This window comes from Triturus cristatus, chromosome 6 (assembly GCF_964204655.1).
Source record: "Triturus cristatus chromosome 6, aTriCri1.1, whole genome shotgun sequence".
Lineage (NCBI taxonomy): Eukaryota > Metazoa > Chordata > Amphibia > Caudata > Salamandridae > Triturus > Triturus cristatus.
In genome coordinates, this window is record NC_140589.1 from 882,874,345 (window position 1) to 882,895,957 (window position 21,613).

The 21,613-nt window shown below is 46.1% G+C and overlaps 19 non-coding genes across 19 annotated transcripts; 11 read left to right on the forward strand and 8 right to left on the reverse strand.

Moving 5' to 3' along the window:
* Nucleotides 1–1,403: 1,403 nt before the first annotated feature.
* On the forward strand, nt 1,404–1,510 carry LOC146818928 (U6 spliceosomal RNA). The gene has a single exon (XR_014963821.1). It is a non-coding gene; the product is annotated as a U6 spliceosomal RNA (small nuclear RNA).
* Nucleotides 1,511–2,517: 1,007 nt separating this feature from the next.
* TRNAH-AUG (transfer RNA histidin (anticodon AUG)) lies at nt 2,518–2,590 on the reverse strand. The gene has a single exon. It is a non-coding gene; the product is annotated as a tRNA-His (tRNA).
* A 774-nt stretch (nt 2,591–3,364) lies between these two features.
* On the forward strand, nt 3,365–3,471 carry LOC146818930 (U6 spliceosomal RNA). Its single transcript, XR_014963822.1, has one exon. It is a non-coding gene; the product is annotated as a U6 spliceosomal RNA (small nuclear RNA).
* Nucleotides 3,472–5,325: 1,854 nt separating this feature from the next.
* On the forward strand, nt 5,326–5,432 carry LOC146818931 (U6 spliceosomal RNA). The gene has a single exon (XR_014963823.1). It is a non-coding gene; the product is annotated as a U6 spliceosomal RNA (small nuclear RNA).
* Nucleotides 5,433–6,439: 1,007 nt separating this feature from the next.
* Nucleotides 6,440–6,512, reverse strand: TRNAH-AUG (transfer RNA histidin (anticodon AUG)). The gene has a single exon. It is a non-coding gene; the product is annotated as a tRNA-His (tRNA).
* A 774-nt stretch (nt 6,513–7,286) lies between these two features.
* LOC146818933 (U6 spliceosomal RNA) lies at nt 7,287–7,393 on the forward strand. The gene has a single exon (XR_014963824.1). It is a non-coding gene; the product is annotated as a U6 spliceosomal RNA (small nuclear RNA).
* Nucleotides 7,394–8,400: 1,007 nt separating this feature from the next.
* TRNAR-ACG (transfer RNA arginine (anticodon ACG)) lies at nt 8,401–8,473 on the reverse strand. Its single transcript has one exon. It is a non-coding gene; the product is annotated as a tRNA-Arg (tRNA).
* Nucleotides 8,474–9,243: 770 nt separating this feature from the next.
* Nucleotides 9,244–9,350, forward strand: LOC146818935 (U6 spliceosomal RNA). The gene has a single exon (XR_014963825.1). It is a non-coding gene; the product is annotated as a U6 spliceosomal RNA (small nuclear RNA).
* A 1,007-nt stretch (nt 9,351–10,357) lies between these two features.
* On the reverse strand, nt 10,358–10,430 carry TRNAR-ACG (transfer RNA arginine (anticodon ACG)). Its single transcript has one exon. It is a non-coding gene; the product is annotated as a tRNA-Arg (tRNA).
* Nucleotides 10,431–11,204: 774 nt separating this feature from the next.
* On the forward strand, nt 11,205–11,311 carry LOC146818937 (U6 spliceosomal RNA). The gene has a single exon (XR_014963826.1). It is a non-coding gene; the product is annotated as a U6 spliceosomal RNA (small nuclear RNA).
* A 1,854-nt stretch (nt 11,312–13,165) lies between these two features.
* LOC146818938 (U6 spliceosomal RNA) lies at nt 13,166–13,272 on the forward strand. Its single transcript, XR_014963827.1, has one exon. It is a non-coding gene; the product is annotated as a U6 spliceosomal RNA (small nuclear RNA).
* A 1,007-nt stretch (nt 13,273–14,279) lies between these two features.
* On the reverse strand, nt 14,280–14,352 carry TRNAH-AUG (transfer RNA histidin (anticodon AUG)). The gene has a single exon. It is a non-coding gene; the product is annotated as a tRNA-His (tRNA).
* A 774-nt stretch (nt 14,353–15,126) lies between these two features.
* LOC146818940 (U6 spliceosomal RNA) lies at nt 15,127–15,233 on the forward strand. Its single transcript, XR_014963829.1, has one exon. It is a non-coding gene; the product is annotated as a U6 spliceosomal RNA (small nuclear RNA).
* A 1,007-nt stretch (nt 15,234–16,240) lies between these two features.
* On the reverse strand, nt 16,241–16,313 carry TRNAR-ACG (transfer RNA arginine (anticodon ACG)). The gene has a single exon. It is a non-coding gene; the product is annotated as a tRNA-Arg (tRNA).
* A 774-nt stretch (nt 16,314–17,087) lies between these two features.
* LOC146818942 (U6 spliceosomal RNA) lies at nt 17,088–17,194 on the forward strand. The gene has a single exon (XR_014963830.1). It is a non-coding gene; the product is annotated as a U6 spliceosomal RNA (small nuclear RNA).
* A 997-nt stretch (nt 17,195–18,191) lies between these two features.
* TRNAR-ACG (transfer RNA arginine (anticodon ACG)) lies at nt 18,192–18,264 on the reverse strand. The gene has a single exon. It is a non-coding gene; the product is annotated as a tRNA-Arg (tRNA).
* A 770-nt stretch (nt 18,265–19,034) lies between these two features.
* LOC146818944 (U6 spliceosomal RNA) lies at nt 19,035–19,141 on the forward strand. The gene has a single exon (XR_014963831.1). It is a non-coding gene; the product is annotated as a U6 spliceosomal RNA (small nuclear RNA).
* A 1,007-nt stretch (nt 19,142–20,148) lies between these two features.
* Nucleotides 20,149–20,221, reverse strand: TRNAR-ACG (transfer RNA arginine (anticodon ACG)). Its single transcript has one exon. It is a non-coding gene; the product is annotated as a tRNA-Arg (tRNA).
* A 774-nt stretch (nt 20,222–20,995) lies between these two features.
* LOC146818946 (U6 spliceosomal RNA) lies at nt 20,996–21,102 on the forward strand. Its single transcript, XR_014963832.1, has one exon. It is a non-coding gene; the product is annotated as a U6 spliceosomal RNA (small nuclear RNA).
* The last annotated feature ends 511 nt before the right edge of the window (nt 21,103–21,613 follow it).

Sequence of the window (21,613 nt, forward strand, 5' to 3'; positions counted from 1 at the left end):
TATCGGCGCTGCATCCCTCAGTTTCTGAGGTCCAAGAAATGTTCACCCTCCACCCTAATAGAGAGGTCTTGGCCGATCGTGGCCGATCGGGGCAGAAGGGAGCAGGGCAAGATGCTCATGATCCTGCTCTAATAATGAACTGCCTTCCTCTCTCCTTACCTGTGGTTCTGCCTGGCTGCTTGGTTCCAGTTGTAGGCCTACATCCCACAGGCAATTTGCTTGTCCCTCTCACACATGTAAATGGGTCAGCACTCAAGTGCACACACCTGCCTGCACCCACAGACCCTCTCACACACACTTTTCTCAACAAGATTTTTTCCTAGTTTAGAGACTCAGAGACCCATGTTGAAATACAAAAGCAGCACACCACATGACGGCCTTCACATAGAATCCAGCAGCAAATGGGAAACTTTTAACTAGCCGTGGTCCTATTACTGCAGCCCTACCATGGAACGACTGCTGGATGAGTCCTGCTCGAGAATATTGAACCTACAACAAGTCTGAGGTAAATAAGAATTCCACAGGAATACCATAAAACAGGGACCTATGACCCTTTCGAGCCAGATAGGAGTCGAACCTACAATCTTCTGATCCGTAGTCAGTCGCGTTATCCATTGCGCCACTGGCCCCATGTAGGATTACCCATACTTTTGTCCTTAAGAGGACCAGAAGTTGTGTGTGTGTGTGTGTGTGTGTGTTTTAAAACACCATTCCATCAACCTTTTTAGCCACGTTTACTGCTCACAACCAGAAGACACAAGTAAACCCACCTGACCTCCTGAAATTCTGTTCTGTCAGGTGTTCCTAACTTATACAAAGGACTTTAGGAGGACGAAGGACCTAAAAGTCAGGGGAAATGGTCCTAGGTCCAAGGAAATGTTTTAGATCAGCCTCAGTTTCTTAAATATTCTGCATTAACATCATCAGTTCCACGTCTGTGTGGAGCTGATCTTGAGGACTCCTTAATCAGCAGGCGGGTACAACAATAAAGTGTTTAATATTACAATACAGGCGAAAATTCAGACACCTTGTCATAGGCTCACCTTGTCCAGGGACCCAAGCATGCTGCCTTTCACCTCTCAGAGCCCTTCACCTAACCTACTGTGCAGCTGTCTCACCTTTAATATCACTGTTCCACAGGCAGCATGATGTCACAATGTTCCTTGTCAGTAGCCTGAACCATGAGCCTTTGCAACCCTGGCATAATCTACATACTTCCAATTGGTGAAGTCTTGGACCACAAATGCAGTGAAGAATAATGGATTGTTACTCTTCATGCATTTTTGCCCATTGGCTCAGATTTGAATGCTTACTGGCCATACGAGCATCTCTGCCAGGCCACCCTATGTCTAGAGACCGTAGATTTAGAGAGTTTATAAACATTGTAGGTTCATCAATGAAGTGTGCTCGCTTCGGCGGCACATATACTAAAATTGGAACGATACAGAGAAGATTAGCATGGCCCCTGCGCAAGGATGACACGCAAATTCGTGAAGCGTTCCATATTTTTACCAGCTTTCAGGAGAGAAATGTTCTATGTTTTCAAGACTAATTGAAATAATAAAGCAGGTTCCAGTGCTTTCCTCCTAATATCTATTTTTCAATTTGTCTCTCCTCAGCATTTTTAATGTATTTACCTCGCAGTAATGAAGGTGCACTCTATGGCCAGCTGCATTTAGCAAGGAAGCCTGCAGGACTTCTGGGACTTTTCTTTCCCTTCTTCAGCCTCCCTGTCATTATTCTTCACAACCCCCAAATCTATACTGCTGCCAGCGATGCGTTGCTTTGTGGGAAGCAAGAGAAAGAGAAGGGGAGGGCCTATGCAAATGATGGCCTCAGGGCTGTCTGGGAGTCCCTTTTCAGCAGTACTGTTAAAATCCGCCTTGCAACCAGATTGGTCGGGTAAGCTGAAAAACACCAGGCATGATTGGGCACCAGGTCCTCTAGGCCCTTGGAGGACATATCGGCGCTGCATCCCTCAGTTTCTGAGGTCCAAGAAATGTTCACCCTCCACCCTAATAGAGAGGTCTTGGCCGATCGTGGCCGATCGGGGCAGAAGGGAGCAGGGCAAGATGCTCATGATCCTGCTCTAATAATGAACTGCCTTCCTCTCTCCTTACCTGTGGTTCTGCCTGGCTGCTTGGTTCCAGTTGTAGGCCTACATCCCACAGGCAATTTGCTTGTCCCTCTCACACATGTAAATGGGTCAGCACTCAAGTGCACACACCTGCCTGCACCCACAGACCCTCTCACACACACTTTTCTCAACAAGATTTTTTCCTAGTTTAGAGACTCAGAGACCCATGTTGAAATACAAAAGCAGCACACCACATGACGGCCTTCACATAGAATCCAGCAGCAAATGGGAAACTTTTAACTAGCCGTGGTCCTATTACTGCAGCCCTACCATGGAACGACTGCTGGATGAGTCCTGCTCGAGAATATTGAACCTACAACAAGTCTGAGGTAAATAAGAATTCCACAGGAATACCATAAAACAGGGACCTATGACCCTTTCGAGCCAGATAGGAGTCGAACCTACAATCTTCTGATCCATAGTCAGACGCGTTATCCATTGCGCCACTGGCCCCATGTAGGATTACCCATACTTTTGTCCTTAAGAGGACCAGAAGTTGTGTGTGTGTGTGTGTGTGTGTGTTTTAAAACACCATTCCATCAACCTTTTTAGCCACGTTTACTGCTCACAACCAGAAGACACAAGTAAACCCACCTGACCTCCTGAAATTCTGTTCTGTCAGGTGTTCCTAACTTATACAAAGGACTTTAGGAGGACGAAGGACCTAAAAGTCAGGGGAAATGGTCCTAGGTCCAAGGAAATGTTTTAGATCAGCCTCAGTTTCTTAAATATTCTGCATTAACATCATCAGTTCCACGTCTGTGTGGAGCTGATCTTGAGGACTCCTTAATCAGCAGGCGGGTACAACAATAAAGTGTTTAATATTACAATACAGGCGAAAATTCAGACACCTTGTCATAGGCTCACCTTGTCCAGGGACCCAAGCATGCTGCCTTTCACCTCTCAGAGCCCTTCACCTAACCTACTGTGCAGCTGTCTCACCTTTAATATCACTGTTCCACAGGCAGCATGATGTCACAATGTTCCTTGTCAGTAGCCTGAACCATGAGCCTTTGCAACCCTGGCATAATCTACATACTTCCAATTGGTGAAGTCTTGGACCACAAATGCAGTGAAGAATAATGGATTGTTACTCTTCATGCATTTTTGCCCATTGGCTCAGATTTGAATGCTTACTGGCCATACGAGCATCTCTGCCAGGCCACCCTATGTCTAGAGACCGTAGATTTAGAGAGTTTATAAACATTGTAGGTTCATCAATGAAGTGTGCTCGCTTCGGCGGCACATATACTAAAATTGGAACGATACAGAGAAGATTAGCATGGCCCCTGCGCAAGGATGACACGCAAATTCGTGAAGCGTTCCATATTTTTACCAGCTTTCAGGAGAGAAATGTTCTATGTTTTCAAGACTAATTGAAATAATAAAGCAGGTTCCAGTGCTTTCCTCCTAATATCTATTTTTCAATTTGTCTCTCCTCAGCATTTTTAATGTATTTACCTCGCAGTAATGAAGGTGCACTCTATGGCCAGCTGCATTTAGCAAGGAAGCCTGCAGGACTTCTGGGACTTTTCTTTCCCTTCTTCAGCCTCCCTGTCATTATTCTTCACAACCCCCAAATCTATACTGCTGCCAGCGATGCGTTGCTTTGTGGGAAGCAAGAGAAAGAGAAGGGGAGGGCCTATGCAAATGATGGCCTCAGGGCTGTCTGGGAGTCCCTTTTCAGCAGTACTGTTAAAATCCGCCTTGCAACCAGATTGGTCGGGTAAGCTGAAAAACACCAGGCATGATTGGGCACCAGGTCCTCTAGGCCCTTGGAGGACATATCGGCGCTGCATCCCTCAGTTTCTGAGGTCCAAGAAATGTTCACCCTCCACCCTAATAGAGAGGTCGTGGCCGATCGTGGCCGATCGAGGCAGAAGGGAGCAGGGCAAGATGCTCATGATCCTGCTCTAATAATGAACTGCCTTCCTCTCTCCTTACCTGTGGTTCTGCCTGGCTGCTTGGTTCCAGTTGTAGGCCTACATCCCACAGGCAATTTGCTTGTCCCTCTCACACATGTAAATGGGTCAGCACTCAAGTGCACACACCTGCCTGCACCCACAGACCCTCTCACACACACTTTTCTCAACAAGATTTTTTCCTAGTTTAGAGACTCAGAGACCCATGTTGAAATACAAAAGCAGCACACCACATGACGGCCTTCACATAGAATCCAGCAGCAAATGGGAAACTTTTAACTAGCCGTGGTCCTATTACTGCAGCCCTACCATGGAACGACTGCTGGATGAGTCCTGCTCGAGAATATTGAACCTACAACAAGTCTGAGGTAAATAAGAATTCCACAGGAATACCATAAAACAGGGACCTATGACCCTTTCGAGCCAGATAGGAGTCGAACCTACAATCTTCTGATCCGTAGTCAGTCGCGTTATCCATTGCGCCACTGGCCCCATGTAGGATTACCCATACTTTTGTCCTTAAGAGGACCAGAAGTTGTGTGTGTGTGTGTGTGTGTGTGTTTTAAAACACCATTCCATCAACCTTTTTAGCCACGTTTACTGCTCACAACCAGAAGACACAAGTAAACCCACCTGACCTCCTGAAATTCTGTTCTGTCAGGTGTTCCTAACTTATACAAAGGACTTTAGGAGGACGAAGGACCTAAAAGTCAGGGGAAATGGTCCTAGGTCCAAGGAAATGTTTTAGATCAGCCTCAGTTTCTTAAATATTCTGCATTAACATCATCAGTTCCACGTCTGTGTGGAGCTGATCTTGAGGACTCCTTAATCAGCAGGCGGGTACAACAATAAAGTGTTTAATATTACAATACAGGCGAAAATTCAGACACCTTGTCATAGGCTCACCTTGTCCAGGGACCCAAGCATGCTGCCTTTCACCTCTCAGAGCCCTTCACCTAACCTACTGTGCAGCTGTCTCACCTTTAATATCACTGTTCCACAGGCAGCATGATGTCACAATGTTCCTTGTCAGTAGCCTGAACCATGAGCCTTTGCAACCCTGGCATAATCTACATACTTCCAATTGGTGAAGTCTTGGACCACAAATGCAGTGAAGAATAATGGATTGTTACTCTTCATGCATTTTTGCCCATTGGCTCAGATTTGAATGCTTACTGGCCATACGAGCATCTCTGCCAGGCCACCCTATGTCTAGAGACCGTAGATTTAGAGAGTTTATAAACATTGTAGGTTCATCAATGAAGTGTGCTCGCTTCGGCGGCACATATACTAAAATTGGAACGATACAGAGAAGATTAGCATGGCCCCTGCGCAAGGATGACACGCAAATTCGTGAAGCGTTCCATATTTTTACCAGCTTTCAGGAGAGAAATGTTCTATGTTTTCAAGACTAATTGAAATAATAAAGCAGGTTCCAGTGCTTTCCTCCTAATATCTATTTTTCAATTTGTCTCTCCTCAGCATTTTTAATGTATTTACCTCGCAGTAATGAAGGTGCACTCTATGGCCAGCTGCATTTAGCAAGGAAGCCTGCAGGACTTCTGGGACTTTTCTTTCCCTTCTTCAGCCTCCCTGTCATTATTCTTCACAACCCCCAAATCTATACTGCTGCCAGCGATGCGTTGCTTTGTGGGAAGCAAGAGAAAGAGAAGGGGAGGGCCTATGCAAATGATGGCCTCAGGGCTGTCTGGGAGTCCCTTTTCAGCAGTACTGTTAAAATCCGCCTTGCAACCAGATTGGTCGGGTAAGCTGAAAAACACCAGGCATGATTGGGCACCAGGTCCTCTAGGCCCTTGGAGGACATATCGGCGCTGCATCCCTCAGTTTCTGAGGTCCAAGAAATGTTCACCCTCCACCCTAATAGAGAGGTCTTGGCCGATCGTGGCCGATCGGGGCAGAAGGGAGCAGGGCAAGATGCTCATGATCCTGCTCTAATAATGAACTGCCTTCCTCTCTCCTTACCTGTGGTTCTGCCTGGCTGCTTGGTTCCAGTTGTAGGCCTACATCCCACAGGCAATTTGCTTGTCCCTCTCACACATGTAAATGGGTCAGCACTCAAGTGCACACACCTGCCTGCACCCACAGACCCTCTCACACACACTTTTCTCAACAAGATTTTTTCCTAGTTTAGAGACTCAGAGACCCATGTTGAAATACAAAAGCAGCACACCACATGACGGCCTTCACATAGAATCCAGCAGCAAATGGGAAACTTTTAACTAGCCGTGGTCCTATTACTGCAGCCCTACCATGGAACGACTGCTGGATGAGTCCTGCTCGAGAATATTGAACCTACAACAAGTCTGAGGTAAATAAGAATTCCACAGGAATACCATAAAACAGGGACCTATGACCCTTTCGAGCCAGATAGGAGTCGAACCTACAATCTTCTGATCCATAGTCAGACGCGTTATCCATTGCGCCACTGGCCCCATGTAGGATTACCCATACTTTTGTCCTTAAGAGGACCAGAAGTTGTGTGTGTGTGTGTGTGTGTGTGTTTTAAAACACCATTCCATCAACCTTTTTAGCCACGTTTACTGCTCACAACCAGAAGACACAAGTAAACCCACCTGACCTCCTGAAATTCTGTTCTGTCAGGTGTTCCTAACTTATACAAAGGACTTTAGGAGGACGAAGGACCTAAAAGTCAGGGGAAATGGTCCTAGGTCCAAGGAAATGTTTTAGATCAGCCTCAGTTTCTTAAATATTCTGCATTAACATCATCAGTTCCACGTCTGTGTGGAGCTGATCTTGAGGACTCCTTAATCAGCAGGCGGGTACAACAATAAAGTGTTTAATATTACAATACAGGCGAAAATTCAGACACCTTGTCATAGGCTCACCTTGTCCAGGGACCCAAGCATGCTGCCTTTCACCTCTCAGAGCCCTTCACCTAACCTACTGTGCAGCTGTCTCACCTTTAATATCACTGTTCCACAGGCAGCATGATGTCACAATGTTCCTTGTCAGTAGCCTGAACCATGAGCCTTTGCAACCCTGGCATAATCTACATACTTCCAATTGGTGAAGTCTTGGACCACAAATGCAGTGAAGAATAATGGATTGTTACTCTTCATGCATTTTTGCCCATTGGCTCAGATTTGAATGCTTACTGGCCATACGAGCATCTCTGCCAGGCCACCCTATGTCTAGAGACCGTAGATTTAGAGAGTTTATAAACATTGTAGGTTCATCAATGAAGTGTGCTCGCTTCGGCGGCACATATACTAAAATTGGAACGATACAGAGAAGATTAGCATGGCCCCTGCGCAAGGATGACACGCAAATTCGTGAAGCGTTCCATATTTTTACCAGCTTTCAGGAGAGAAATGTTCTATGTTTTCAAGACTAATTGAAATAATAAAGCAGGTTCCAGTGCTTTCCTCCTAATATCTATTTTTCAATTTGTCTCTCCTCAGCATTTTTAATGTATTTACCTCGCAGTAATGAAGGTGCACTCTATGGCCAGCTGCATTTAGCAAGGAAGCCTGCAGGACTTCTGGGACTTTTCTTTCCCTTCTTCAGCCTCCCTGTCATTATTCTTCACAACCCCCAAATCTATACTGCTGCCAGCGATGCGTTGCTTTGTGGGAAGCAAGAGAAAGAGAAGGGGAGGGCCTATGCAAATGATGGCCTCAGGGCTGTCTGGGAGTCCCTTTTCAGCAGTACTGTTAAAATCCGCCTTGCAACCAGATTGGTCGGGTAAGCTGAAAAACACCAGGCATGATTGGGCACCAGGTCCTCTAGGCCCTTGGAGGACATATCGGCGCTGCATCCCTCAGTTTCTGAGGTCCAAGAAATGTTCACCCTCCACCCTAATAGAGAGGTCTTGGCCGATCGTGGCCGATCGGGGCAGAAGGGAGCAGGGCAAGATGCTCATGATCCTGCTCTAATAATGAACTGCCTTCCTCTCTCCTTACCTGTGGTTCTGCCTGGCTGCTTGGTTCCAGTTGTAGGCCTACATCCCACAGGCAATTTGCTTGTCCCTCTCACACATGTAAATGGGTCAGCACTCAAGTGCACACACCTGCCTGCACCCACAGACCCTCTCACACACACTTTTCTCAACAAGATTTTTTCCTAGTTTAGAGACTCAGAGACCCATGTTGAAATACAAAAGCAGCACACCACATGACGGCCTTCACATAGAATCCAGCAGCAAATGGGAAACTTTTAACTAGCCGTGGTCCTATTACTGCAGCCCTACCATGGAACGACTGCTGGATGAGTCCTGCTCGAGAATATTGAACCTACAACAAGTCTGAGGTAAATAAGAATTCCACAGGAATACCATAAAACAGGGACCTATGACCCTTTCGAGCCAGATAGGAGTCGAACCTACAATCTTCTGATCCGTAGTCAGACGCGTTATCCATTGCGCCACTGGCCCCATGTAGGATTACCCATACTTTTGTCCTTAAGAGGACCAGAAGTTGTGTGTGTGTGTGTGTGTGTTTTAAAACACCATTCCATCAACCTTTTTAGCCACGTTTACTGCTCACAACCAGAAGACACAAGTAAACCCACCTGACCTCCTGAAATTCTGTTCTGTCAGGTGTTCCTAACTTATACAAAGGACTTTAGGAGGACGAAGGACCTAAAAGTCAGGGGAAATGGTCCTAGGTCCAAGGAAATGTTTTAGATCAGCCTCAGTTTCTTAAATATTCTGCATTAACATCATCAGTTCCACGTCTGTGTGGAGCTGATCTTGAGGACTCCTTAATCAGCAGGCGGGTACAACAATAAAGTGTTTAATATTACAATACAGGCGAAAATTCAGACACCTTGTCATAGGCTCACCTTGTCCAGGGACCCATGCATGCTGCCTTTCACCTCTCAGAGCCCTTCACCTAACCTACTGTGCAGCTGTCTCACCTTTAATATCACTGTTCCACAGGCAGCATGATGTCACAATGTTCCTTGTCAGTAGCCTGAACCATGAGCCTTTGCAACCCTGGCATAATCTACATACTTCCAATTGGTGAAGTCTTGGACCACAAATGCAGTGAAGAATAATGGATTGTTACTCTTCATGCATTTTTGCCCATTGGCTCAGATTTGAATGCTTACTGGCCATACGAGCATCTCTGCCAGGCCACCCTATGTCTAGAGACCGTAGATTTAGAGAGTTTATAAACATTGTAGGTTCATCAATGAAGTGTGCTCGCTTCGGCGGCACATATACTAAAATTGGAACGATACAGAGAAGATTAGCATGGCCCCTGCGCAAGGATGACACGCAAATTCGTGAAGCGTTCCATATTTTTACCAGCTTTCAGGAGAGAAATGTTCTATGTTTTCAAGACTAATTGAAATAATAAAGCAGGTTCCAGTGCTTTCCTCCTAATATCTATTTTTCAATTTGTCTCTCCTCAACATTTTTAATGTATTTACCTCGCAGTAATGAAGGTGCACTCTATGGCCAGCTGCATTTAGCAAGGAAGCCTGCAGGACTTCTGGGACTTTTCTTTCCCTTCTTCAGCCTCCCTGTCATTATTCTTCACAACCCCCAAATCTATACTGCTGCCAGCGATGCGTTGCTTTGTGGGAAGCAAGAGAAAGAGAAGGGGAGGGCCTATGCAAATGATGGCCTCAGGGCTGTCTGGGAGTCCCTTTTCAGCAGTACTGTTAAAATCCGCCTTGCAACCAGATTGGTCGGGTAAGCTGAAAAACACCAGGCATGATTGGGCACCAGGTCCTCTAGGCCCTTGGAGGACATATCGGCGCTGCATCCCTCAGTTTCTGAGGTCCAAGAAATGTTCACCCTCCACCCTAATAGAGAGGTCTTGGCCGATCGTGGCCGATCGGGGCAGAAGGGAGCAGGGCAAGATGCTCATGATCCTGCTCTAATAATGAACTGCCTTCCTCTCTCCTTACCTGTGGTTCTGCCTGGCTGCTTGGTTCCAGTTGTAGGCCTACATCCCACAGGCAATTTGCTTGTCCCTCTCACACATGTAAATGGGTCAGCACTCAAGTGCACACACCTGCCTGCACCCACAGACCCTCTCACACACACTTTTCTCAACAAGATTTTTTCCTAGTTTAGAGACTCAGAGACCCATGTTGAAATACAAAAGCAGCACACCACATGACGGCCTTCACATAGAATCCAGCAGCAAATGGGAAACTTTTAACTAGCCGTGGTCCTATTACTGCAGCCCTACCATGGAACGACTGCTGGATGAGTCCTGCTCGAGAATATTGAACCTACAACAAGTCTGAGGTAAATAAGAATTCCACAGGAATACCATAAAACAGGGACCTATGACCCTTTCGAGCCAGATAGGAGTCGAACCTACAATCTTCTGATCCGTAGTCAGACACGTTATCCATTGCGCCACTGGCCCCATGTAGGATTACCCATACTTTTGTCCTTAAGAGGACCAGAAGTTGTGTGTGTGTGTGTGTGTGTGTGTTTTAAAACACCATTCCATCAACCTTTTTAGCCACGTTTACTGCTCACAACCAGAAGACACAAGTAAACCCACCTGACCTCCTGAAATTCTGTTCTGTCAGGTGTTCCTAACTTATACAAAGGACTTTAGGAGGACGAAGGACCTAAAAGTCAGGGGAAATGGTCCTAGGTCCAAGGAAATGTTTTAGATCAGCCTCAGTTTCTTAAATATTCTGCATTAACATCATCAGTTCCACGTCTGTGTGGAGCTGATCTTGAGGACTCCTTAATCAGCAGGCGGGTACAACAATAAAGTGTTTAATATTACAATACAGGCGAAAATTCAGACACCTTGTCATAGGCTCACCTTGTCCAGGGACCCAAGCATGCTGCCTTTCACCTCTCAGAGCCCTTCACCTAACCTACTGTGCAGCTGTCTCACCTTTAATATCACTGTTCCACAGGCAGCATGATGTCACAATGTTCCTTGTCAGTAGCCTGAACCATGAGCCTTTGCAACCCTGGCATAATCTACATACTTCCAATTGGTGAAGTCTTGGACCACAAATGCAGTGAAGAATAATGGATTGTTACTCTTCATGCATTTTTGCCCATTGGCTCAGATTTGAATGCTTACTGGCCATACGAGCATCTCTGCCAGGCCACCCTATGTCTAGAGACCGTAGATTTAGAGAGTTTATAAACATTGTAGGTTCATCAATGAAGTGTGCTCGCTTCGGCGGCACATATACTAAAATTGGAACGATACAGAGAAGATTAGCATGGCCCCTGCGCAAGGATGACACGCAAATTCGTGAAGCGTTCCATATTTTTACCAGCTTTCAGGAGAGAAATGTTCTATGTTTTCAAGACTAATTGAAATAATAAAGCAGGTTCCAGTGCTTTCCTCCTAATATCTATTTTTCAATTTGTCTCTCCTCAACATTTTTAATGTATTTACCTCGCAGTAATGAAGGTGCACTCTATGGCCAGCTGCATTTAGCAAGGAAGCCTGCAGGACTTCTGGGACTTTTCTTTCCCTTCTTCAGCCTCCCTGTCATTATTCTTCACAACCCCCAAATCTATACTGCTGCCAGCGATGCGTTGCTTTGTGGGAAGCAAGAGAAAGAGAAGGGGAGGGCCTATGCAAATGATGGCCTCAGGGCTGTCTGGGAGTCCCTTTTCAGCAGTACTGTTAAAATCCGCCTTGCAACCAGATTGGTCGGGTAAGCTGAAAAACACCAGGCATGATTGGGCACCAGGTCCTCTAGGCCCTTGGAGGACATATCGGCGCTGCATCCCTCAGTTTCTGAGGTCCAAGAAATGTTCACCCTCCACCCTAATAGAGAGGTCTTGGCCGATCGTGGCCGATCGGGGCAGAAGGGAGCAGGGCAAGATGCTCATGATCCTGCTCTAATAATGAACTGCCTTCCTCTCTCCTTACCTGTGGTTCTGCCTGGCTGCTTGGTTCCAGTTGTAGGCCTACATCCCACAGGCAATTTGCTTGTCCCTCTCACACATGTAAATGGGTCAGCACTCAAGTGCACACACCTGCCTGCACCCACAGACCCTCTCACACACACTTTTCTCAACAAGATTTTTTCCTAGTTTAGAGACTCAGAGACCCATGTTGAAATACAAAAGCAGCACACCACATGACGGCCTTCACATAGAATCCAGCAGCAAATGGGAAACTTTTAACTAGCCGTGGTCCTATTACTGCAGCCCTACCATGGAACGACTGCTGGATGAGTCCTGCTCGAGAATATTGAACCTACAACAAGTCTGAGGTAAATAAGAATTCCACAGGAATACCATAAAACAGGGACCTATGACCCTTTCGAGCCAGATAGGAGTCGAACCTACAATCTTCTGATCCGTAGTCAGTCGCGTTATCCATTGCGCCACTGGCCCCATGTAGGATTACCCATACTTTTGTCCTTAAGAGGACCAGAAGTTGTGTGTGTGTGTGTGTGTGTGTGTTTTAAAACACCATTCCATCAACCTTTTTAGCCACGTTTACTGCTCACAACCAGAAGACACAAGTAAACCCACCTGACCTCCTGAAATTCTGTTCTGTCAGGTGTTCCTAACTTATACAAAGGACTTTAGGAGGACGAAGGACCTAAAAGTCAGGGGAAATGGTCCTAGGTCCAAGGAAATGTTTTAGATCAGCCTCAGTTTCTTAAATATTCTGCATTAACATCATCAGTTCCACGTCTGTGTGGAGCTGATCTTGAGGACTCCTTAATCAGCAGGCGGGTACAACAATAAAGTGTTTAATATTACAATACAGGCGAAAATTCAGACACCTTGTCATAGGCTCACCTTGTCCAGGGACCCAAGCATGCTGCCTTTCACCTCTCAGAGCCCTTCACCTAACCTACTGTGCAGCTGTCTCACCTTTAATATCACTGTTCCACAGGCAGCATGATGTCACAATGTTCCTTGTCAGTAGCCTGAACCATGAGCCTTTGCAACCCTGGCATAATCTACATACTTCCAATTGGTGAAGTCTTGGACCACAAATGCAGTGAAGAATAATGGATTGTTACTCTTCATGCATTTTTGCCCATTGGCTCAGATTTGAATGCTTACTGGCCATACGAGCATCTCTGCCAGGCCACCCTATGTCTAGAGACCGTAGATTTAGAGAGTTTATAAACATTGTAGGTTCATCAATGAAGTGTGCTCGCTTCGGCGGCACATATACTAAAATTGGAACGATACAGAGAAGATTAGCATGGCCCCTGCGCAAGGATGACACGCAAATTCGTGAAGCGTTCCATATTTTTACCAGCTTTCAGGAGAGAAATGTTCTATGTTTTCAAGACTAATTGAAATAATAAAGCAGGTTCCAGTGCTTTCCTCCTAATATCTATTTTTCAATTTGTCTCTCCTCAGCATTTTTAATGTATTTACCTCGCAGTAATGAAGGTGCACTCTATGGCCAGCTGCATTTAGCAAGGAAGCCTGCAGGACTTCTGGGACTTTTCTTTCCCTTCTTCAGCCTCCCTGTCATTATTCTTCACAACCCCCAAATCTATACTGCTGCCAGCGATGCGTTGCTTTGTGGGAAGCAAGAGAAAGAGAAGGGGAGGGCCTATGCAAATGATGGCCTCAGGGCTGTCTGGGAGTCCCTTTTCAGCAGTACTGTTAAAATCCGCCTTGCAACCAGATTGGTCGGGTAAGCTGAAAAACACCAGGCATGATTGGGCACCAGGTCCTCTAGGCCCTTGGAGGACATATCGGCGCTGCATCCCTCAGTTTCTGAGGTCCAAGAAATGTTCACCCTCCACCCTAATAGAGAGGTCTTGGCCGATCGTGGCCGATCGGGGCAGAAGGGAGCAGGGCAAGATGCTCATGATCCTGCTCTAATAATGAACTGCCTTCCTCTCTCCTTACCTGTGGTTCTGCCTGGCTGCTTGGTTCCAGTTGTAGGCCTACATCCCACAGGCAATTTGCTTGTCCCTCTCACACATGTAAATGGGTCAGCACTCAAGTGCACACACCTGCCTGCACCCACAGACCCTCTCACACACACTTTTCTCAACAAGATTTTTTCCTAGTTTAGAGACTCAGAGACCCATGTTGAAATACAAAAGCAGCACACCACATGACGGCCTTCACATAGAATCCAGCAGCAAATGGGAAACTTTTAACTAGCCGTGGTCCTATTACTGCAGCCCTACCATGGAACGACTGCTGGATGAGTCCTGCTCGAGAATATTGAACCTACAACAAGTCTGAGGTAAATAAGAATTCCACAGGAATACCATAAAACAGGGACCTATGACCCTTTCGAGCCAGATAGGAGTCGAACCTACAATCTTCTGATCCATAGTCAGACGCGTTATCCATTGCGCCACTGGCCCCATGTAGGATTACCCATACTTTTGTCCTTAAGAGGACCAGAAGTTGTGTGTGTGTGTGTGTGTGTGTGTTTTAAAACACCATTCCATCAACCTTTTTAGCCACGTTTACTGCTCACAACCAGAAGACACAAGTAAACCCACCTGACCTCCTGAAATTCTGTTCTGTCAGGTGTTCCTAACTTATACAAAGGACTTTAGGAGGACGAAGGACCTAAAAGTCAGGGGAAATGGTCCTAGGTCCAAGGAAATGTTTTAGATCAGCCTCAGTTTCTTAAATATTCTGCATTAACATCATCAGTTCCACGTCTGTGTGGAGCTGATCTTGAGGACTCCTTAATCAGCAGGCGGGTACAACAATAAAGTGTTTAATATTACAATACAGGCGAAAATTCAGACACCTTGTCATAGGCTCACCTTGTCCAGGGACCCAAGCATGCTGCCTTTCACCTCTCAGAGCCCTTCACCTAACCTACTGTGCAGCTGTCTCACCTTTAATATCACTGTTCCACAGGCAGCATGATGTCACAATGTTCCTTGTCAGTAGCCTGAACCATGAGCCTTTGCAACCCTGGCATAATCTACATACTTCCAATTGGTGAAGTCTTGGACCACAAATGCAGTGAAGAATAATGGATTGTTACTCTTCATGCATTTTTGCCCATTGGCTCAGATTTGAATGCTTACTGGCCATACGAGCATCTCTGCCAGGCCACCCTATGTCTAGAGACCGTAGATTTAGAGAGTTTATAAACATTGTAGGTTCATCAATGAAGTGTGCTCGCTTCGGCGGCACATATACTAAAATTGGAACGATACAGAGAAGATTAGCATGGCCCCTGCGCAAGGATGACACGCAAATTCGTGAAGCGTTCCATATTTTTACCAGCTTTCAGGAGAGAAATGTTCTATGTTTTCAAGACTAATTGAAATAATAAAGCAGGTTCCAGTGCTTTCCTCCTAATATCTATTTTTCAATTTGTCTCTCCTCAGCATTTTTAATGTATTTACCTCGCAGTAATGAAGGTGCACTCTATGGCCAGCTGCATTTAGCAAGGAAGCCTGCAGGACTTCTGGGACTTTTCTTTCCCTTCTTCAGCCTCCCTGTCATTATTCTTCACAACCCCCAAATCTATACTGCTGCCAGCGATGCGTTGCTTTGTGGGAAGCAAGAGAAAGAGAAGGGGAGGGCCTATGCAAATGATGGCCTCAGGGCTGTCTGGGAGTCCCTTTTCAGCAGTACTGTTAAAATCCGCCTTGCAACCAGATTGGTCGGGTAAGCTGAAAAACACCAGGCATGATTGGGCACCAGGTCCTCTAGGCCCTTGGAGGACATATCGGCGCTGCATCCCTCAGTTTCTGAGGTCCAAGAAATGTTCACCCTCCACCCTAATAGAGAGGTCTTGGCCGATCGTGGCCGATCGGGGCAGAAGGGAGCAGGGCAAGATGCTCATGATCCTGCTCTAATAATGAACTGCCTTCCTCTCTCCTTACCTGTGGTTCTGCCTGGCTGCTTGGTTCCAGTTGTAGGCCTACATCCCACAGGCAATTTGCTTGTCCCTCTCACACATGTAAATGGGTCAGCACTCAAGTGCACACACCTGCCTGCACCCACAGACCCTCTCACACACACTTTTCTCAACAAGATTTTTTCCTAGTTTAGAGACTCAGAGACCCATGTTGAAATACAAAAGCAGCACACCACATGACGGCCTTCACATAGAATCCAGCAGCAAATGGGAAACTTTTAACTAGCCGTGGTCCTATTACTGCAGCCCTACCATGGAACGACTGCTGGATGAGTCCTGCTCGAGAATATTGAACCTACAACAAGTCTGAGGTAAATAAGAATTCCACAGGAATACCATAAAACAGGGACCTATGACCCTTTCGAGCCAGATAGGAGTCGAACCTACAATCTTCTGATCCGTAGTCAGACGCGTTATCCATTGCGCCACTGGCCCCATGTAGGATTACCCATACTTTTGTCCTTAAGAGGACCAGAAGTTGTGTGTGTGTGTGTGTGTGTGTGTTTTAAAACACCATTCCATCAACCTTTTTAGCCACGTTTACTGCTCACAACCAGAAGACACAAGTAAACCCACCTGACCTCCTGAAATTCTGTTCTGTCAGGTGTTCCTAACTTATACAAAGGACTTTAGGAGGACGAAGGACCTAAAAGTCAGGGGAAATGGTCCTAGGTCCAAGGAAATGTTTTAGATCAGCCTCAGTTTCTTAAATATTCTGCATTAACATCATCAGTTCCACGTCTGTGTGGAGCTGATCTTGAGGACTCCTTAATCAGCAGGCGGGTACAACAATAAAGTGTTTAATATTACAATACAGGCGAAAATTCAGACACCTTGTCATAGGCTCACCTTGTCCAGGGACCCAAGCATGCTGCCTTTCACCTCTCAGAGCCCTTCACCTAACCTACTGTGCAGCTGTCTCACCTTTAATATCACTGTTCCACAGGCAGCATGATGTCACAATGTTCCTTGTCAGTAGCCTGAACCATGAGCCTTTGCAACCCTGGCATAATCTACATACTTCCAATTGGTGAAGTCTTGGACCACAAATGCAGTGAAGAATAATGGATTGTTACTCTTCATGCATTTTTGCCCATTGGCTCAGATTTGAATGCTTACTGGCCATACGAGCATCTCTGCCAGGCCACCCTATGTCTAGAGACCGTAGATTTAGAGAGTTTATAAACATTGTAGGTTCATCAATGAAGTGTGCTCGCTTCGGCGGCACATATACTAAAATTGGAACGATACAGAGAAGATTAGCATGGCCCCTGCGCAAGGATGACACGCAAATTCGTGAAGCGTTCCATATTTTTACCAGCTTTCAGGAGAGAAATGTTCTATGTTTTCAAGACTAATTGAAATAATAAAGCAGGTTCCAGTGCTTTCCTCCTAATATCTATTTTTCAATTTGTCTCTCCTCAGCATTTTTAATGTATTTACCTCGCAGTAATGAAGGTGCACTCTATGGCCAGCTGCATTTAGCAAGGAAGCCTGCAGGACTTCTGGGACTTTTCTTTCCCTTCTTCAGCCTCCCTGTCATTATTCTTCACAACCCCCAAATCTATACTGCTGCCAGCGATGCGTTGCTTTGTGGGAAGCAAGAGAAAGAGAAGGGGAGGGCCTATGCAAATGATGGCCTCAGGGCTGTCTGGGAGTCCCTTTTCAGCAGTACTGTTAAAATCCGCCTTGCAACCAGATTGGTCGGGTAAGCTGAAAAACACCAGGCATGATTGGGCACCAGGTCCTCTAGGCCCTTGGAGGACATATCGGCGCTGCATCCCTCAGTTTCTGAGGTCCAAGAAATGTTCACCCTCCACCCTAATAGAGAGGTCTTGGCCGATCGGGGCAGAAGGGAGCAGGGCAAGATGCTCATGATCCTGCTCTAATAATGAACTGCCTTCCTCTCTCCTTACCTGTGGTTCTGCCTGGCTGCTTGGTTCCAGTTGTAGGCCTACATCCCACAGGCAATTTGCTTGTCCCTCTCACACATGTAAATGGGTCAGCACTCAAGTGCACACACCTGCCTGCACCCACAGACCCTCTCACACACACTTTTCTCAACAAGATTTTTTCCTAGTTTAGAGACTCAGAGACCCATGTTGAAATACAAAAGCAGCACACCACATGACGGCCTTCACATAGAATCCAGCAGCAAATGGGAAACTTTTAACTAGCCGTGGTCCTATTACTGCAGCCCTACCATGGAACGACTGCTGGATGAGTCCTGCTCGAGAATATTGAACCTACAACAAGTCTGAGGTAAATAAGAATTCCACAGGAATACCATAAAACAGGGACCTATGACCCTTTCGAGCCAGATAGGAGTCGAACCTACAATCTTCTGATCCGTAGTCAGACGCGTTATCCATTGCGCCACTGGCCCCATGTAGGATTACCCATACTTTTGTCCTTAAGAGGACCAGAAGTTGTGTGTGTGTGTGTGTGTGTTTTAAAACACCATTCCATCAACCTTTTTAGCCACGTTTACTGCTCACAACCAGAAGACACAAGTAAACCCACCTGACCTCCTGAAATTCTGTTCTGTCAGGTGTTCCTAACTTATACAAAGGACTTTAGGAGGACGAAGGACCTAAAAGTCAGGGGAAATGGTCCTAGGTCCAAGGAAATGTTTTAGATCAGCCTCAGTTTCTTAAATATTCTGCATTAACATCATCAGTTCCACGTCTGTGTGGAGCTGATCTTGAGGACTCCTTAATCAGCAGGCGGGTACAACAATAAAGTGTTTAATATTACAATACAGGCGAAAATTCAGACACCTTGTCATAGGCTCACCTTGTCCAGGGACCCATGCATGCTGCCTTTCACCTCTCAGAGCCCTTCACCTAACCTACTGTGCAGCTGTCTCACCTTTAATATCACTGTTCCACAGGCAGCATGATGTCACAATGTTCCTTGTCAGTAGCCTGAACCATGAGCCTTTGCAACCCTGGCATAATCTACATACTTCCAATTGGTGAAGTCTTGGACCACAAATGCAGTGAAGAATAATGGATTGTTACTCTTCATGCATTTTTGTCCATTGGCTCAGATTTGAATGCTTACTGGCCATACGAGCATCTCTGCCAGGCCACCCTATGTCTAGAGACCGTAGATTTAGAGAGTTTATAAACATTGTAGGTTCATCAATGAAGTGTGCTCGCTTCGGCGGCACATATACTAAAATTGGAACGATACAGAGAAGATTAGCATGGCCCCTGCGCAAGGATGACACGCAAATTCGTGAAGCGTTCCATATTTTTACCAGCTTTCAGGAGAGAAATGTTCTATGTTTTCAAGACTAATTGAAATAATAAAGCAGGTTCCAGTGCTTTCCTCCTAATATCTATTTTTCAATTTGTCTCTCCTCAACATTTTTAATGTATTTACCTCGCAGTAATGAAGGTGCACTCTATGGCCAGCTGCATTTAGCAAGGAAGCCTGCAGGACTTCTGGGACTTTTCTTTCCCTTCTTCAGCCTCCCTGTCATTATTCTTCACAACCCCCAAATCTATACTGCTGCCAGCGATGCGTTGCTTTGTGGGAAGCAAGAGAAAGAGAAGGGGAGGGCCTATGCAAATGATGGCCTCAGGGCTGTCTGGGAGTCCCTTTTCAGCAGTACTGTTAAAATCCGCCTTGCAACCAGATTGGTCGGGTAAGCTGAAAAACACCAGGCATGATTGGGCACCAGGTCCTCTAGGCCCTTGGAGGACATATCGGCGCTGCATCCCTCAGTTTCTGAGGTCCAAGAAATGTTCACCCTCCACCCTAATAGAGAGGTCTTGGCCGATCGTGGCCGATCGGGGCAGAAGGGAGCAGGGCAAGATGCTCATGATCCTGCTCTAATAATGAACTGCCTTCCTCTCTCCTTACCTGTGGTTCTGCCTGGCTGCTTGGTTCCAGTTGTAGGCCTACATCCCACAGGCAATTTGCTTGTCCCTCTCACACATGTAAATGGGTCAGCACTCAAGTGCACACACCTGCCTGCACCCACAGACCCTCTCACACACACTTTTCTCAACAAGATTTTTTCCTAGTTTAGAGACTCAGAGACCCATGTTGAAATACAAAAGCAGCACACCACATGACGGCCTTCACATAGAATCCAGCAGCAAATGGGAAACTTTTAACTAGCCGTGGTCCTATTACTGCAGCCCTACCATGGAACGACTGCTGGATGAGTCCTGCTCGAGAATATTGAACCTACAACAAGTCTGAGGTAAATAAGAATTCCACAGGAATACCATAAAACAGGGACCTATGACCCTTTCGAGCCAGATAGGAGTCGAACCTACAATCTTCTGATCCGTAGTCAGACGCGTTATCCATTGCGCCACTGGCCCCATGTAGGATTACCCATACTTTTGTCCTTAAGAGGACCAGAAGTTGTGTGTGTGTGTGTGTGTGTGTGTTTTAAAACACCATTCCATCAACCTTTTTAGCCACGTTTACTGCTCACAACCAGAAGACACAAGTAAACCCACCTGACCTCCTGAAATTCTGTTCTGTCAGGTGTTCCTAACTTATACAAAGGACTTTAGGAGGACGAAGGACCTAAAAGTCAGGGGAAATGGTCCTAGGTCCAAGGAAATGTTTTAGATCAGCCTCAGTTTCTTAAATATTCTGCATTAACATCATCAGTTCCACGTCTGTGTGGAGCTGATCTTGAGGACTCCTTAATCAGCAGGCGGGTACAACAATAAAGTGTTTAATATTACAATACAGGCGAAAATTCAGACACCTTGTCATAGGCTCACCTTGTCCAGGGACCCAAGCATGCTGCCTTTCACCTCTCAGAGCCCTTCACCTAACCTACTGTGCAGCTGTCTCACCTTTAATATCACTGTTCCACAGGCAGCATGATGTCACAATGTTCCTTGTCAGTAGCCTGAACCATGAGCCTTTGCAACCCTGGCATAATCTACATACTTCCAATTGGTGAAGTCTTGGACCACAAATGCAGTGAAGAATAATGGATTGTTACTCTTCATGCATTTTTGCCCATTGGCTCAGATTTGAATGCTTACTGGCCATACGAGCATCTCTGCCAGGCCACCCTATGTCTAGAGACCGTAGATTTAGAGAGTTTATAAACATTGTAGGTTCATCAATGAAGTGTGCTCGCTTCGGCGGCACATATACTAAAATTGGAACGATACAGAGAAGATTAGCATGGCCCCTGCGCAAGGATGACACGCAAATTCGTGAAGCGTTCCATATTTTTACCAGCTTTCAGGAGAGAAATGTTCTATGTTTTCAAGACTAATTGAAATAATAAAGCAGGTTCCAGTGCTTTCCTCCTAATATCTATTTTTCAATTTGTCTCTCCTCAACATTTTTAATGTATTTACCTCGCAGTAATGAAGGTGCACTCTATGGCCAGCTGCATTTAGCAAGGAAGCCTGCAGGACTTCTGGGACTTTTCTTTCCCTTCTTCAGCCTCCCTGTCATTATTCTTCACAACCCCCAAATCTATACTGCTGCCAGCGATGCGTTGCTTTGTGGGAAGCAAGAGAAAGAGAAGGGGAGGGCCTATGCAAATGATGGCCTCAGGGCTGTCTGGGAGTCCCTTTTCAGCAGTACTGTTAAAATCCGCCTTGCAACCAGATTGGTCGGGTAAGCTGAAAAACACCAGGCATGATTGGGCACCAGGTCCTCTAGGCCCTTGGAGGACATATCGGCGCTGCATCCCTCAGTTTCTGAGGTCCAAGAAATGTTCACCCTCCACCCTAATA